The following is a 13,728-nucleotide window of genomic DNA, read 5'->3' as shown; positions in this document are numbered from 1 at the left end:
GATTTGCTCATGGAGACACTAATCTAGCTACAACTAACATACTAATATCTGACATGTGCACAGTATGTCTGAACATAATGGCTGGTCTCATTTAGACTGTAAGGTCGGAGTATTCGGTAACACCTAGAGACACCAACTAAGACCACAGCTTCATTGTGCAAGATGTGTACAAACTGCGTGGAAACACATTCACAGTTTTGAAACATCTCACTTTTAGGGTCTGAAGGGGGAATTCACCATAAATAATCCCCTCTCCCACAAGTTAGTCATTAGAAACATACTGAGGTGATTCACTACCACTCTTTCAATACCCAAGACAGCATGAAAGAAATAGAACTCAATTCTATTTAGGTTCTTATGGTGCATCTATCACCGAGGCACCTTTAGCATTACAGTTCAACGCTTTCTGAAACCTGCAAGATAGTTGTGAAGCTCTGGGTGGCATCACACAATATCCAGTTCTGCTGAAGTTCAGCAATCCCAGAGAAACTGTACCGTGGCCAGGCTGTAAAAAAAAGCCCTGAGAGTAGCCTTTACATTCTCTCAGCTCCTCTGTGGCAGGAATGGCTGATCTGCATTATGCCTAATAACACAATTGATTGGCTACATTTAGCAGCTAATCTCCCCACTATGCAGGGCAGCCATCAATCAGGTATTCCACCTTAGCTGGTGAGTAGCAAGCACGGTAGCACATAGCTACCCTGACAGCCTGAAACACCACCACTTCCCTTTCCCTGCCCCTCGGCCTATCCCGAGCCAACAGCAGGGTGGATTGATTTAAACCACCACATGGAAAGGCTTGAATTAAATCTATTTTAACCAACTTTTCCATTTGTGCCTCAGTTATTTCCTAAACAAAGGTGCATTCTCATTGACATAACCACTAAAACACATTGATTTACAACTAAATAGAGCCTTCACACAAGATTTGTACATCTTTTTGCTATCTTGGAGGGTACACTATAACTACATATATATTTAAGCAATTATATAGCTTCATATTTTCAGGTTCCTATTAACTGTACATTTTCAGTATACTAGAAAATGGTGAATATGTGGCTTATTTACCAGATAATTAACTTTTAGCTCATAACTGGAATTTAATTAATTACACAAAACAGCATATCAAATTTATTTTTATTAAACAAAACAGACTTAAAGTTTTGGATACATAAACTTCCAATCAAAACATGATTTACATTTACAACTAAATTCTTTATTAAACAGAAAGATTAATTGTAGTAACTAAATTCAACTAATTATTTCAGGTCAGCGTAGGAAAACTTTCAAATATGCCTAAGTGAACGTGACTGGAGCTTACTTTCCTAAGTCTCTTGAAAATGAGAGTCTCCTAAGTTATTTAGATTGTCTTTCAACTTTTAAAACTAGTAGAGCTCATCTCCTTCCTTCTCCTTTCTATTCATAGACTGGAAGAGAAAGACAAGTTTCCTGTTTTTTCAACTCCCAGTTGATTTCTCGACCTTGAATGAACTAGTGCAAGTGAAAAAAATATTCCCTCTGGGCCTGCAGAAAAGGCTACTGCTGTCAATAGCTGGTTTAGCACTTCAACAAACTCTGGTTGGTTGGTTGGTTCCAGGTGCTTAGCTAGTGACTTCCACCAGTTCTGTGGCATGACTTTCTTTAAATTGAAAACTGAGCCACTCAAAGCTTAGGTAGGGAGCAGCTGTAAACATAGGAGTATACATAGGTGTCGACTCTGTGGGTGCTATGAGGCTGGAGCACCCACAGGGAAAAAAAATGGTGGGTGCTGAGCACCCACCAGCAGCCCCCCCCCCCCCATCAGCTTCCTCTCACCCGTGTTTGCCACCCCCCGGGCAGGCCCCGCTGATCAGCACCTCCCCCTCCTTCCCCTATGCCTCCCACCTGTCACGATCAGCTGTTTCACAGCATGGAGGAGACTCTGGGAGAGAGGAGGAGGAGCGAGGGCATAGTGCATTGGGGAACAGGGCAGAATGTGGCAGGAAGGGGATGGAATGGGGCCTTGAAGGAAGGGGTGGAGTAGGGGTGGGGCCTGTGGCAGAGCCAGGGGCGAGCACCCCCTGGCACATTAGAAAGTCAGCACCTGTGAGAGTAGAAGACCACTCATCTGGGCTCAGTGGATGATCCTGATGAGATATATGATGGTGTCTCTTGAAGTCAGAGGTCAGGTTCCAAAGGCTGTGATGGCTTTGCCAGTCTCTTGCACCCAGTAGCACAACTCCTGGGGCCCACACAGGATCAAGTTCTTAATACAGTACATGACCTATTGTGCCATATTTATAAAGCTTTATAACCTCAAAAGTTAGACTTTTCCCCCGTTTCTTTGTACAGAAAAAACAGCTTTTAACTCAATGTTTTTGACAGAGGGTCAGTAGATTTTTTTTTTAATATTTTAAGAGATTAGAAGTTTAGACCTATATTTTGTATTAAATTCAGATTTCATTTTAAACAGTTTATTTTAATTATTTAAATAATAAAATGAAAAAAAATCTGATTTAAATAAAATATCTGATTTGATTTTTTTGAATGCTGATGTTTATCCACCCTGGCTAACCGCCTTCCCGTTGAAGAGAAGCACTCTTGCACTTCACTCTCTTCACTACCAGCATTCAACACCAGGGCAGCAGACCCTATTTTAGCCCAGCACGAGCCCTCTGCAAACTGTTAATCCCCGTGCACAGCTGTTTCTCAAATGTACTGGCATAAGCAAACCATAAACGATTTATGGCGCGTGGCAGGAAGATTCCTGGCTCCCTGCGTGGGCGGGGTTTTGGTAAAAGATCATGCTTGGGCTAATGTTTATATTGCGAGTTGTCAGTCTAGCAATAAATCATGGTAACAGAGCTCTCCCCACCCAGCTGGCACTCTGACTACAGTGAATCCTATTAGAGCCATTTCAGACATACCTGGGAGGCTTTTTTTTTTTTTTTTAAAACACAGAAGCACCAATAAGTCAGGGAAAAATTGGTACATTTATAAACACAATCTATAAGAATTCCATAGTCCTGCAGGCTGGGTTTATTTTCAGGAATCAACCCTGCCTGGTGCAAAAGGCTTCCTCAAATTACATTCCCAACTGGCTGCAAGTGATCAGACCTAGTACATACATAAAACACCTCCTGCAAGCACAGTGCTTTACTAGTAATGAAAAATTACAGTCAATGAGACCCTTCTGAGCAAAGCTAGTTTTCAGGAACTTACATAGCTGAACAGAGGACCCCTGGAAAGTTGAGTTATGAATATGGGGGCATAAAATACATTTTTCATATATTAGTCACGCAGACACTTTCTGCTTAGGATGCTCGAACAGTTTAAAGGGACATTGTCAATTTGAAAATCACACTGATCTAATACTGTTGCTCAAAACAGCTCAGATTTAAAATATTTTTTAAAAAAAGGACAAAGATTTAAAACCACAAACCAGCAGGGAGAATCTGGGACAGCTGAAGCAGCTGCAACTACTTTTAGCCCATTTCATATTGACAGATTTCCAGTTGACAGCATCCCTTTCATTTCTAAAGCTTCCCACTTGGCAGAAACACACAGTCCTTAAGAAGGAACGGTAAGGAGGATTTGAAAATAACACTGAGCATGTGCAGCAACACATGCCCAAGCCGCAGGTATGACCAGGAACCATGGAGCACTTACCAAGAGCTGCTCATACTAAAACAACAACAAAAAAGTTGGTTGTCTTAACTACTGGCCTAGTGGATGGGGGAGGGAGGAAGCAATAGACGTGATATATCTTTCTTTTAGTAAGGTTTTTGACACAGTCCCAACATGACAGTCTCATAAGCAAACTAGAAAAACGGGTCTAGATAAAATTACTATAAGGTGGGGTGCATAACTGAAAGACCACACTCATAGTAATTATCAAAGGTTCACTGGCAAAGTGGGGGGGATGCATCACCTGGGGTCTTGCAGGGTTTGTCCTGGATCTGGTACTATTCAATATTTTCATGAATGACTTGGATAATGCAATACAGAATATGCTTTAAAAGTCTGCAGAAGACACCAAGCCAAAGGGGCTGCAAACTCTTGGAATTCAAACGACCTTCACAAATTGGAGAATTGGTCTGAAATCAACAAGCTGAAATTCAATAGAAATAAATGAAAAGAACTATAGGAGGAGGGATAGCTCAGTGGTTTGAGCATTGGCCTGCTAAACCCAGGGTTGTGAGTTCAATCCTTGAGGGGGCCAGTTGGGGATTGGTCCTGCTTTGAGCAGGGGGTTGGACTAGATGATCTCCTGAGGTCCCTTCCAACCCTAATAATCTATCTATACTTAGGAAGGAAAAAATCAAGCACACAAATATAAAATTGGGAATAACAGGCTAGGCAGTACTGCTGAGTTATACTGGATCACAAATTAAGTATGAGCCAGCCATGTGATGCAGTTGCAAAAAAGGCTAATATTCTGGGGTGTGTTAATAGGTGTGGTGTATATAAGACATGAGACGTAACTGTCCTATTCTGCTTGGCACTAGTGTCAACCCTGTACTGTCCCGTTTTGGGCATGTCACTTTAAGAAGATGTGGACAAATTGGAGAGAGTCCAGAAGAGAGCTATAGAAACAACAGAAGGTTTAGAAAATCTGACTTATGAGGAAAGATTAACAAAACTGGGCATGTTTAGTCTTCAGAAAAGATGAGGGGGAGAGGTGTAGGGGGGACCACTTGAGAACAGTCGTCAAATATGTTAAGGGCTGTTATAAAGAGGACAGTGATCAATTGTTCTTCATGTCCACTGAAGGTAGGTCAAGAAGTAACGGGCTTAGTCTGAAGCAAGGGAGATTTCGGTTAGATATTAGGAAATACATTCAAACTATATGGATAAACAAACACTGGAATGAGGCTTTCAAGGGAAGTTGTAGAATCCCTATCATAGTCTAACCTGTTCTTAAAAGCTTCCATACACCTGTCAGGGATAGTCTAACTATATGCTGTCCTGCCTCAGCACAAGGGGTTGGACTCGATGACCTCTAGAGGTCATTTCCAGCCCTACATTTCTATGATTCTAGTCTAATTAACTTGGAAAAACATTTGATCTTCATCAGAAACAAATGCCACAGAGTCAAGTTTGTCTAAGGTTTTATACACGTCCAGATACAATGCCCCAAAAGACATAAGCAATTCTCCTTCTCTTCTTTTGACTTTAAAGAAAATTCAATAAGTTACATTAATGCTACATTAGGGCTGAGATTTTACATGTACAACAATTGGAAATTTCTTAATTGTGGTTTCTGCAGCACTGTCAGTCAACTTCATTTCATAGATAAATTATAACAAGACAGAACCTGGCCCACGACGCTGTTGCTGTGCAAACCACAGCTCTAACTATAAGCATAGTTAAACATTGGAATGCTGACCCTTGGGCATTTGAAGTTGTTATATCAATGCATAGCACCGAGCTGCCTCCTCCACCAGCACAAACAAAGTTCCATACTATGAATGAAGTGAAGAAGCCACAGATCGGACCCCAGTGCAGGAACCCATGGCAAGACAGTCTGAGCCCTGCAGGAAGTCCTACTATCTGATTCTGCATCATTTCACTTCTCAACATTATTCACTCAGGATCACACAGACAATTGCTCAGAACTAGCTGGGCAAATCACTAGCTGTTTGTTCACTGCACACGGTTACACACAAATGGCTAAATTTTGCCCTAGAATGCTTGCATAGTACGCAGTGAAATCCATGGGAGTTGAGTGCACAGATCTCAGACCTAGAATCCATCCTCAGCTCTGGAAATCCTCCCATTTTTCCACAGCCTTTGTAACTGTTTCTGCCATACTCAGACATACACTGCTACCAAATGCTCTCACACACACGCTTCCCCACCACAGCCACTTACCAGGACGTCTTGCCTTATCAGCCCATCCCTCCTGTCCAATTCAGTCAGCAAGACCACGTGAACAAGCAGCACACAACCACCTTTAGGTCCTCCACACAGATGGAGGTGGATAATGGGACAATGGAAACGCCTTGCAGAGCAAGAAGGCTTTAGCTGGCATAAAAGCATATCAGATTTCACTAGAATGTCCTTAGAGGAATTCCAGCCCCCAGCTAGCAAGGCTTCCGGAACCTCTCAGACTAAAGTCCACTGTAAGCTTGCAACGTGGAGGGGCCAAACTCCACACATTCGTTTTCCTTCTAGCAGCAGCTGAAAGAAACAGAGTGATGGTGTCCCCTAACCATCAAGAGTAAGGAGGCCATACCCATAGTCTAGGGAGGACCCATTCATGGATAAGAGAAAATTAGCTGCTAGAGGCTGCACTAAATCCCCAAGATTCCCCCCACGACTTTCTAAAACCCTCAAATGTTAGGACCACAAAGAGTGATCTTTAAGGGTGATGATCATAAAGAGGAAGATTTAACAGGCAATGTGACAGGGCAAAGATGTACTTACTTCTGAGGAACTGCCAGGCTGGATCAGACATGGGGTCCATTTGGTTCAGGACGTTGCTTCTGACACTGCCCAGTACTAGATGCTTCAGAAGATGATGCAAGAAAATCATAGTGGGCAGTTATGGAATAACCTTCTTCCTCCTCCTAAGCCTCAGTCATTACAGTTGGTTTATGTGCTGCAGCACAAGGGTGATAATCTCATTTAAAATACATATTTTATTATAACAAAAGTAAATCTCTGGACCTTCTCATTCATTTAAATGTCAGATCCATTCTGAATCCTGGTAATCTCTTAGCCCTAATGCTATTATGTGGTAGTGAGTTTCACAGATCAATTATGCATTGTGTGAAAGTATTTTTTAAACCAGTATGAAATTTGTTGCCTATCAGTTTCATTGAATTTCACTCCATTTAACTGAAAAATACAGTCAGGCACTTTAAATTCTCAATATGGAGCCTTCCAGGACTCAACATCTAGCACTGGGCAGGGCCAGGAATACAGAGCTGATGCAAGTGATGTGAATAAAGCATTCCAAGTAACTCTTCATTCCCACCCTGGCATTATGGGACTCACACCCCTCTGGGGCTATGCCTTCAGAGCAGTTTGGAAAACCTTAGTGATCCACTAAGCATAACTTCCAGTAGGACACTCCAGAGTGTATCGTGTTATCACATTAGCAATAAGACAGTACACTGCCATGCTGGCAAACAAGAGAATAGTTTCCAAGTCTAAACAAAAGGAAGAGGTAGAAAGAAGAAGAGGAAATTTGAGTCATGTGTAAAGACACAGCCATACAAGAGAGCATGTGAACAGTGGAAACAAACATACAGATCACAGAGGCTAGGGGGTTTCTTAGAATGCCCTCTTCCTTTAAATAGAACATGGGTGTAACTTGAAATTGCTGTAAAATAGGGCCCATAACTCCGCAGAGAATGCAGGATAGTGGACCACACAAGTTCCTCCTTCATTCTGAGCATCAGGCAAGTCACATCTTAATGTATTTATTTATTTGTAGGTATTTCTATGATGTTCATCTCCAAAGTATCTGAGCACCTCACGGGCACTAATGGAGGTGCTCAACTCCCCAGTGAGGTGGAGTAGTATTAGCCCTATATGTAGCTGAGGAAAGGAGGCAGTGACTCTCACAAGTTCACACAATAAATCTGTGCAGAACCAAAACCAGAACACAGTTCTCCTGTGTCCCAGGCCAGTGCCCTGACCACAAGATCATCCTTCCTCTCAAAACAGTCTGTAAAGATACTTCATCTAAGAAAAGTAACATTCCTCCAATGAAGTTACAGATCTGTCTTCGATAAAATAGCAGACTTTATGCAGGGGGACTGGCTCAGAGAAAGACAGGTTGAACAGACAGCAAGTGTGAAAAATCGGGATGGGGTGAGGGGTAATAGGAGCCTATATAAGAAAAAGATACAAAAAGCGGGACTGTCCCTATAAAATTGGGATATCTGGTCACCCTAGAGAAAGAGGACGATGATTTCACCTCTGGGGGACTGGCCAAGTTGGCAGAAAACTACATTCACGGCTTTACTGGTCCCTGGATGATATCAGTCTGGGAGAAGGTTCAGTTCACTCCTATCCTTAGTGAAGAGGTATCAACAACATATTTGGCACTAACTGAAGCCTAGCAAATAGTCTGAGTAGAGGCCAAGGATCAAAAGTGTGACCATGACAGCCTGAACTGTCCTATTCAGGCATCTTAATTTTTATTTGAAGTGCAGAACCCACAAAACTTTCAAATGATGAGATGGGGGCTGGGAGCCACTAACATTAACATATCTGCCCCCTTGTGACAATTCCAGCCTCAGTCCTGCCAACAGGAATACAAGGTATGTCCCCCTTCTTGTGGTTGGCATTCTCCCTTTGCTTCACCCCCAACTCCATCTAAGAACTGACTGTGCCTGTGGGTCTCTTGCATACAGTACAGCAGAAGCAGCAATGGCAGAGGGAACTTGATCAGATTAGGCAATTCTCATCACACACACTACTGACAGTGCTAGGCCTCTGCTGCTGAGGAAGCAATTTGTGGATTGGCTGTGACCATGCCCTACAGAATTGTCCCATGCAGCAACGTTTGAAGTGTGGAAATAAATGGAGTCCCCACAACAACTTGAAATGCCCTTTCTCTAAAAATGAGTGAGGCATATTAGCAGGATGAGAAGCCCACCTGCTGCTACCCAGGCTGCACCTCATGATACATAATGTCAGTCTCCAGGACTCTCAAGCACCAAGTTTACTTTGAATAGAGGAGTCTCTGGCCGAGCTTGTGAAGGCCTTATACAAGGCCTTACACTCAAATCAGCAACATTTGTCTGTCTGTCTGCAATGCAGTAACTTTTGAACACTGCATCTGAGCAACTCCAACACTTCAAGGAATGTTCTAGGTATCAATGGCCAGAATCCTACTGATTCTGGAGAAAATCGGAAAACCAAATGGGGGACCCATGAAGCCTCAGCCATCTGACTAGCAGAGCCACAGCTTCAAACACCTCTGCAACTGTCTACAGATCAAACTACTGGTTGATAGCAAGCATTAAGACATAATGATAATATGCCCATTTCATATTTGCCTATCCTCCCTGTAGAGTTTAACCTGTTAACACCCAAAATTACATCTCACAGACAGAAAGAAGAATGGTGTAGGGGAAGGGGAAATGGGAGTGCTCACAGAGCTCCTGGTTTGGGGAGGAAATTGGGGTCCCTGATATGGGGAAGGGAGGAATGGGGCACAAAGAACACAAGGTAGAGAGAGACTGGTGAACCCCAGTATGGGGAGAGGGGAACAGGGGCACAGAGCCCCTGGCGCAGGAGGCACCTGAGAACGGGGGGCATACAGAAACATTGGCTTGAGGGGATACTGGGAGATCACGGCACATGAGGAAATGGAGGGGAACACAAAGCCCCGGCTGTGGGGGTAAGGAGAAAACGTGGGACACTAATGGGCCCAAGCATGAAGAAGGGGTTGGGAGCTTTGCAGGGAGTCCCCAAAATAGAGGGGACGGAAGGGGCACACAAGGAGTTTGTGGGGGCAAAAGGAGGGATGCAAGAAGCCTCCAGTGTGTGTAATAATCTCATCATGCACAAATTATGAAGCATGGGACCTGCTAGTTAGGACTACTGAGTAAAGCACAATCATGGATTTAGTCGATCCCATTTATTCTGCCATTACTGAGCTGATTGTTTTTACTCAACCGTTTAAAGCACCCATAAGGCAAGGAAGGCCAACTGCCACAATCCTATATTACATGCAGCTCCTGATACCACACACTCTCCAGTGGATACCCACCATCATGCCAAAGTGCAGTGCATCAGTTACCCACCCTCAGGGCTGGTGCAACCAATTAGGCAAACTAGGCGGCCGCCTAAGGTGCCTAGTGGTTGAGGGTGCCTAAAAGCCCGCTCAGGCGAGGAGGTGGAGTGGAGGTGAGCTAGGGCGCAGGGAAGGTCACCCGCAGTAACGGGGAGTGGGGACACAGGGGACCCGCTCCGCGCCCCAGATCACTTCCATTCTGCCTCCTCCACTGAGCACACAGCCCCCGCTCTAAGTCTCCTCCAATCGGTGCCACGAGCCTGGGAGGGGAGGAAAATTAGAGCAGCGCCGGCGTGCTCAGTGGAGGAGAGCTGGGGTGGGCTCCCCAGGCAGTATTAGCTGCCGAGGAAGGAGGCGGAGTTAGCTTAAGTGGGGGGGGCAGAGGGGCTCAGCGGGCAGGGTTAGCTGCCACAGAGGGGGGAGGGGCTAGCTGCTGCAGATCGAGGGGCTCCCCAGGCCAGGTTAGCTCCATGGAGGGGAAGCTTGCAAGGGGGGGTAGCTGCTACGAGGGGGGGCTCCCCGGGTGTAGGGGGGGTTAGCTGCCACAGGAGGCAGGGTTAGCTGGGGGAGGGGTGGTGCAAGGTGGAAGTTTTGCCTAGGGTGCGAAACTTCCCTGCACTGGCCCTGCCCACTCTGAACACAAGGGGTGGATCCTCAATGAGAGCACACCCTTCCCAAACTCCTGGGCCCTTTTACACTCTGTGCCACCCAGGTGCCATTTAGGAAGACAGGAAAAAGATAATAATTCAGGGTTTGAATCTGGAAAAAAGAAAAAGCAACTAGCAGAGAGTCACAACTACTCAGCACAGTATGTAGAAGACTGCAATGCATTTTTGATACAGAGGCAACAGGTCCCAGCAGAAACATCCCTTCTTGATCACCTAAGTGGCTCGATGATATTAAAGATGAAGGTAGCCACAGGCTGCATTGTGGAACTCTATAGGCCACATTTGGCAACCCCGAGTGTGTTCCCAATATATTATATGAGTGACATGGCTGCCTATAAAGAGAGCTAAAAGCAGAGAAGAGACTCCTGATACTGCAGGTTACACCAGTAAGATTAAATGCTGACCGTACACTCTTAATCTGGCATGCACAGAACACTGTTTAGGTACAGGTACCTAAAACTTTCTGTACAGACTGAGTGACAGAAACAGAAAGGAAGTTTACATTGAAAGTGACTCAAGGGGAAAGGGAGTGTGGAAGGGCAGCACAAGTCAAAAAACTACATAAATACTGAACAGCCCCATCCTCTCAACTTGATCTCCACACATTCCTTACCCCACTGCACGCAAGCTCAGATGTGCACTTGCCTTGGCATTACGGGATCACCTAAAACATAGATGCAAAGATTTACAAGAAGGAATTACCCAGCAGATTAGGGAATTACTGAAGTTACCTAATTTGAGATATCACAATTCTCACAAGAGGCCATATCTGCATTACAGCTGCTACAGCACCACAGCTGCAGCTATGCCACTGCAGCGCCATAGTGTAGACACTTCCTGCACTGACAGGAGGAGTTTTTCCATTAATCTAGCTGCATCTACACTGGGGATTAGGGTGGCTCAACTACGGTGCTCAGGGGTGTGAATCAGGGCTTTGGAGTTGTGATCCAGCTCTGCTCCAACTCTAGGCAAATACCTGCTGCTCCAGGCTCCAGGCTCTGCTCCAAAGCCCTGGTATGACTTGCTAGGCTGATCCACATTTTAAGCTCAGATCAGGCATTAAAGAGATCCTGAGGATCTGTCTGTGCAGCTCCAATAGGGTAGAACTTTTTTTTTTTAGTTAGGTAAGGATAGCTCCAGCGCTCCCTGGACCCAGTCCACATCAACTCATTTCAGGAGCTGTATCCACAGCTTCTTCAGTACTGAAAAAGGGGGCTTTAAAGTGCACATTTCATGGGGCACAAAGACCACTAGTACTGCCCTGGTTCAAGTTAAGCTTGTCTGCCTAGTGGCTGCTCTTGAATTCTACAAGAAACTCCCAATCTCTCTTATTAGCACCCTGCAGTTACCATCTCTCCATCTACCATCTCACCTTGGGCCCACTTTACATAACATGGACCTAATATGACAAGAAGGATGCCCTAGCATGCAGGACCTACAGATGGACCATTTACTAGGTATGCGCCTCACACATTTGCACTCTAGGATTTCAGGAATTCAAATATTGAAACTCAGAGTGTGGTCTGATGTAGCATCACCTCATTGCTGGCTTCCTTACCTGCTCTCTGCTGTTTATATCCAAGGGATTCACTTCGTCCTCCTGTGCAGACTCTTTACATCAGCTCTGTCTCTGGACTGATTCTGATTCTGTAAAATACAGATCTGCAGCTTTGAGAAGCTCTGTCAGGCAAGGATCAGTCTCATTTTGCCGGGCTGTCTTTTCAGTGGGCTCACTCCAGCTTGCCTCTCTCAGACCTAGTCCATTCCCAGCTCAGAGAAACTCACAGCTCACTCACTCACTCTTTTGCCGATTAATGCAATTTCAGTTGTAAATAATTTTTTCCCTCTTCCATTTACAAATCCCAGTGCCAGTGCTCAACCTTTCACTTCTTTCATACTCAATTGTCTCCCACTCATGCTCTAGACCAGAGCCAGATGTGGTTCAGTATCATTTGTTCAGCTCTGCTGTTCTCTAAACTTTCCTTGTTCTTGGGATCTGTTCAGATTCACTAACTTCCTTGCAGAAAGTCTCTTGCATGATGCCTGGTGCCAGGAAGGGTCTCTAGGTTGGTAAAGGATCCTCTCTCCTCCCCAGCCAGCTTTGGCACAGATACAGTGTTGTTCCCACTCCCCTACTCTGACTTTTTCAACATAGTTTGGGTCTTGATCACACAAACTGTCTCAGATTTGCTTTACTTCGTTTCCAATTCAAAAGCCCTCTTGTTGTGGCTATCGCTGTCTCACCCCTAAACACACATAGCTCCCCTGCTTTCACTCCATAAGGATCTGGTTCTGTTCAAACTTTGTTTAGAGCTCTCTGGCCCACAAGCAGACCCAGTTCAGTTCTGGGATCAGTCTTCCTCGATTTCCAGACTCAACTGGGTTTAAACTGACTCAGTTCCACTGTCTTCCCTTTCAGGGCTCAGTTCCTGATCCATGCACCTCTTCTGCCCCCAATTTAGTTCTGGTCTGGCCTGACCCCTGCAGCCCAAGGGTGACTGTCTGGCTCTGATACAGTTTTCCTCCCTGGGCTCACGTCTCCCCGTTCTGTTCTGACTCGGTTGGGCCCAGTCCCCCAACATCAATGTGACTTTACAGCTAGTTCTGCCTCTTTCCCTCCCCTTTAGCCCGAGGGCGACAAGCTGGGGACAGAGCCGAACTCCTCCCTTTCTCGCGGGTCCCGGTTCGGTTCTGATCCAGCCGGGGCGCTCCTTGCGCTGGCGGAGCTCTGACCTGACCAGGCTGGGCTCTATCCCAGAGCGGTTCTGACCCAACTCGGATCTGAGCGCTCGGGCCCCGAGCTCGGTTCTGACCTGGCTGGGTTTCCCTCAACCCCCCGGGGTCCCGGTCTGGCTCGGAACCAGTCGGGCTCCGCTCCTCCCGGACTCCCCGGGACTTTACAGCCGGTTCTGACCCGCTTCGGGTCTGTCTCGGGCCCGGCCCAAACTTTGCCCCCGCACGGCCCAGCCTCGCGCGCTCGGCTCAGGCAACCATCTTGCCGCGGGGCACGCTGGGTAATCCGGCGGAATCCCCACGCAGCGCCGTAGGTGCGTCATCGGGCGGGGGCGGGGTCACGCACGGCGGAGGGAGAGAGACGCGTGGTAGATCACCATGGCCACGGCGGGGATGGGGGCAGGGCACGGAGCTTGCGCGGCTCCTCGTAGCGCGAGTCTCGCTGCCGGTGGGCGGGTTGGGCTGCTGTGTAGACGCCCCCTGAAGCGCTGCGCTGGCGTGGTTAGAGCAGAGCAGGAGCGCCCGCTGCCCACGGGGCGGCTACCCCGGAGTCACCGCGTAGCGGGGTGCAGGGGCCGGGAAATGCCCCGT

At 46.2% G+C, this 13,728-nt stretch overlaps 1 protein-coding gene across 10 annotated transcripts in view; it reads right to left on the bottom strand.

Moving 5' to 3' along the window:
* The window catches only part of TJAP1 (tight junction associated protein 1), a 52,336-nt gene extending 38,933 nt beyond the window's left edge, over positions 1-13,403 (bottom strand). For 3 of the 10 annotated variants that reach the window (XM_030557160.1, XM_030557154.1, XM_030557165.1), the window contains exons 1-2: positions 11,963-13,403; positions 11,018-11,068 (exon numbers count right to left, since the gene is read on the bottom strand). The gene's annotated coding sequence lies outside the window, so the exon portion shown is untranslated. Of the gene's footprint in view, positions 1-6,408; positions 6,491-8,195; positions 8,237-11,017; positions 11,069-11,962 lie in introns of all 10 variants that reach the window. The other 7 variants (XM_030557155.1, XM_030557156.1, XM_030557162.1 and 4 more) reach the window with 5 other exon arrangements.
* Positions 13,404-13,728: the final 325 nt, after the last annotated feature.

Source organism: Gopherus evgoodei, chromosome 3, assembly GCF_007399415.2.
Source record: "Gopherus evgoodei ecotype Sinaloan lineage chromosome 3, rGopEvg1_v1.p, whole genome shotgun sequence".
NCBI classification, from domain to species: Eukaryota; Metazoa; Chordata; order Testudines; family Testudinidae; genus Gopherus; species Gopherus evgoodei.
This window is presented reverse-complemented; position numbering and strand designations above follow the sequence as displayed.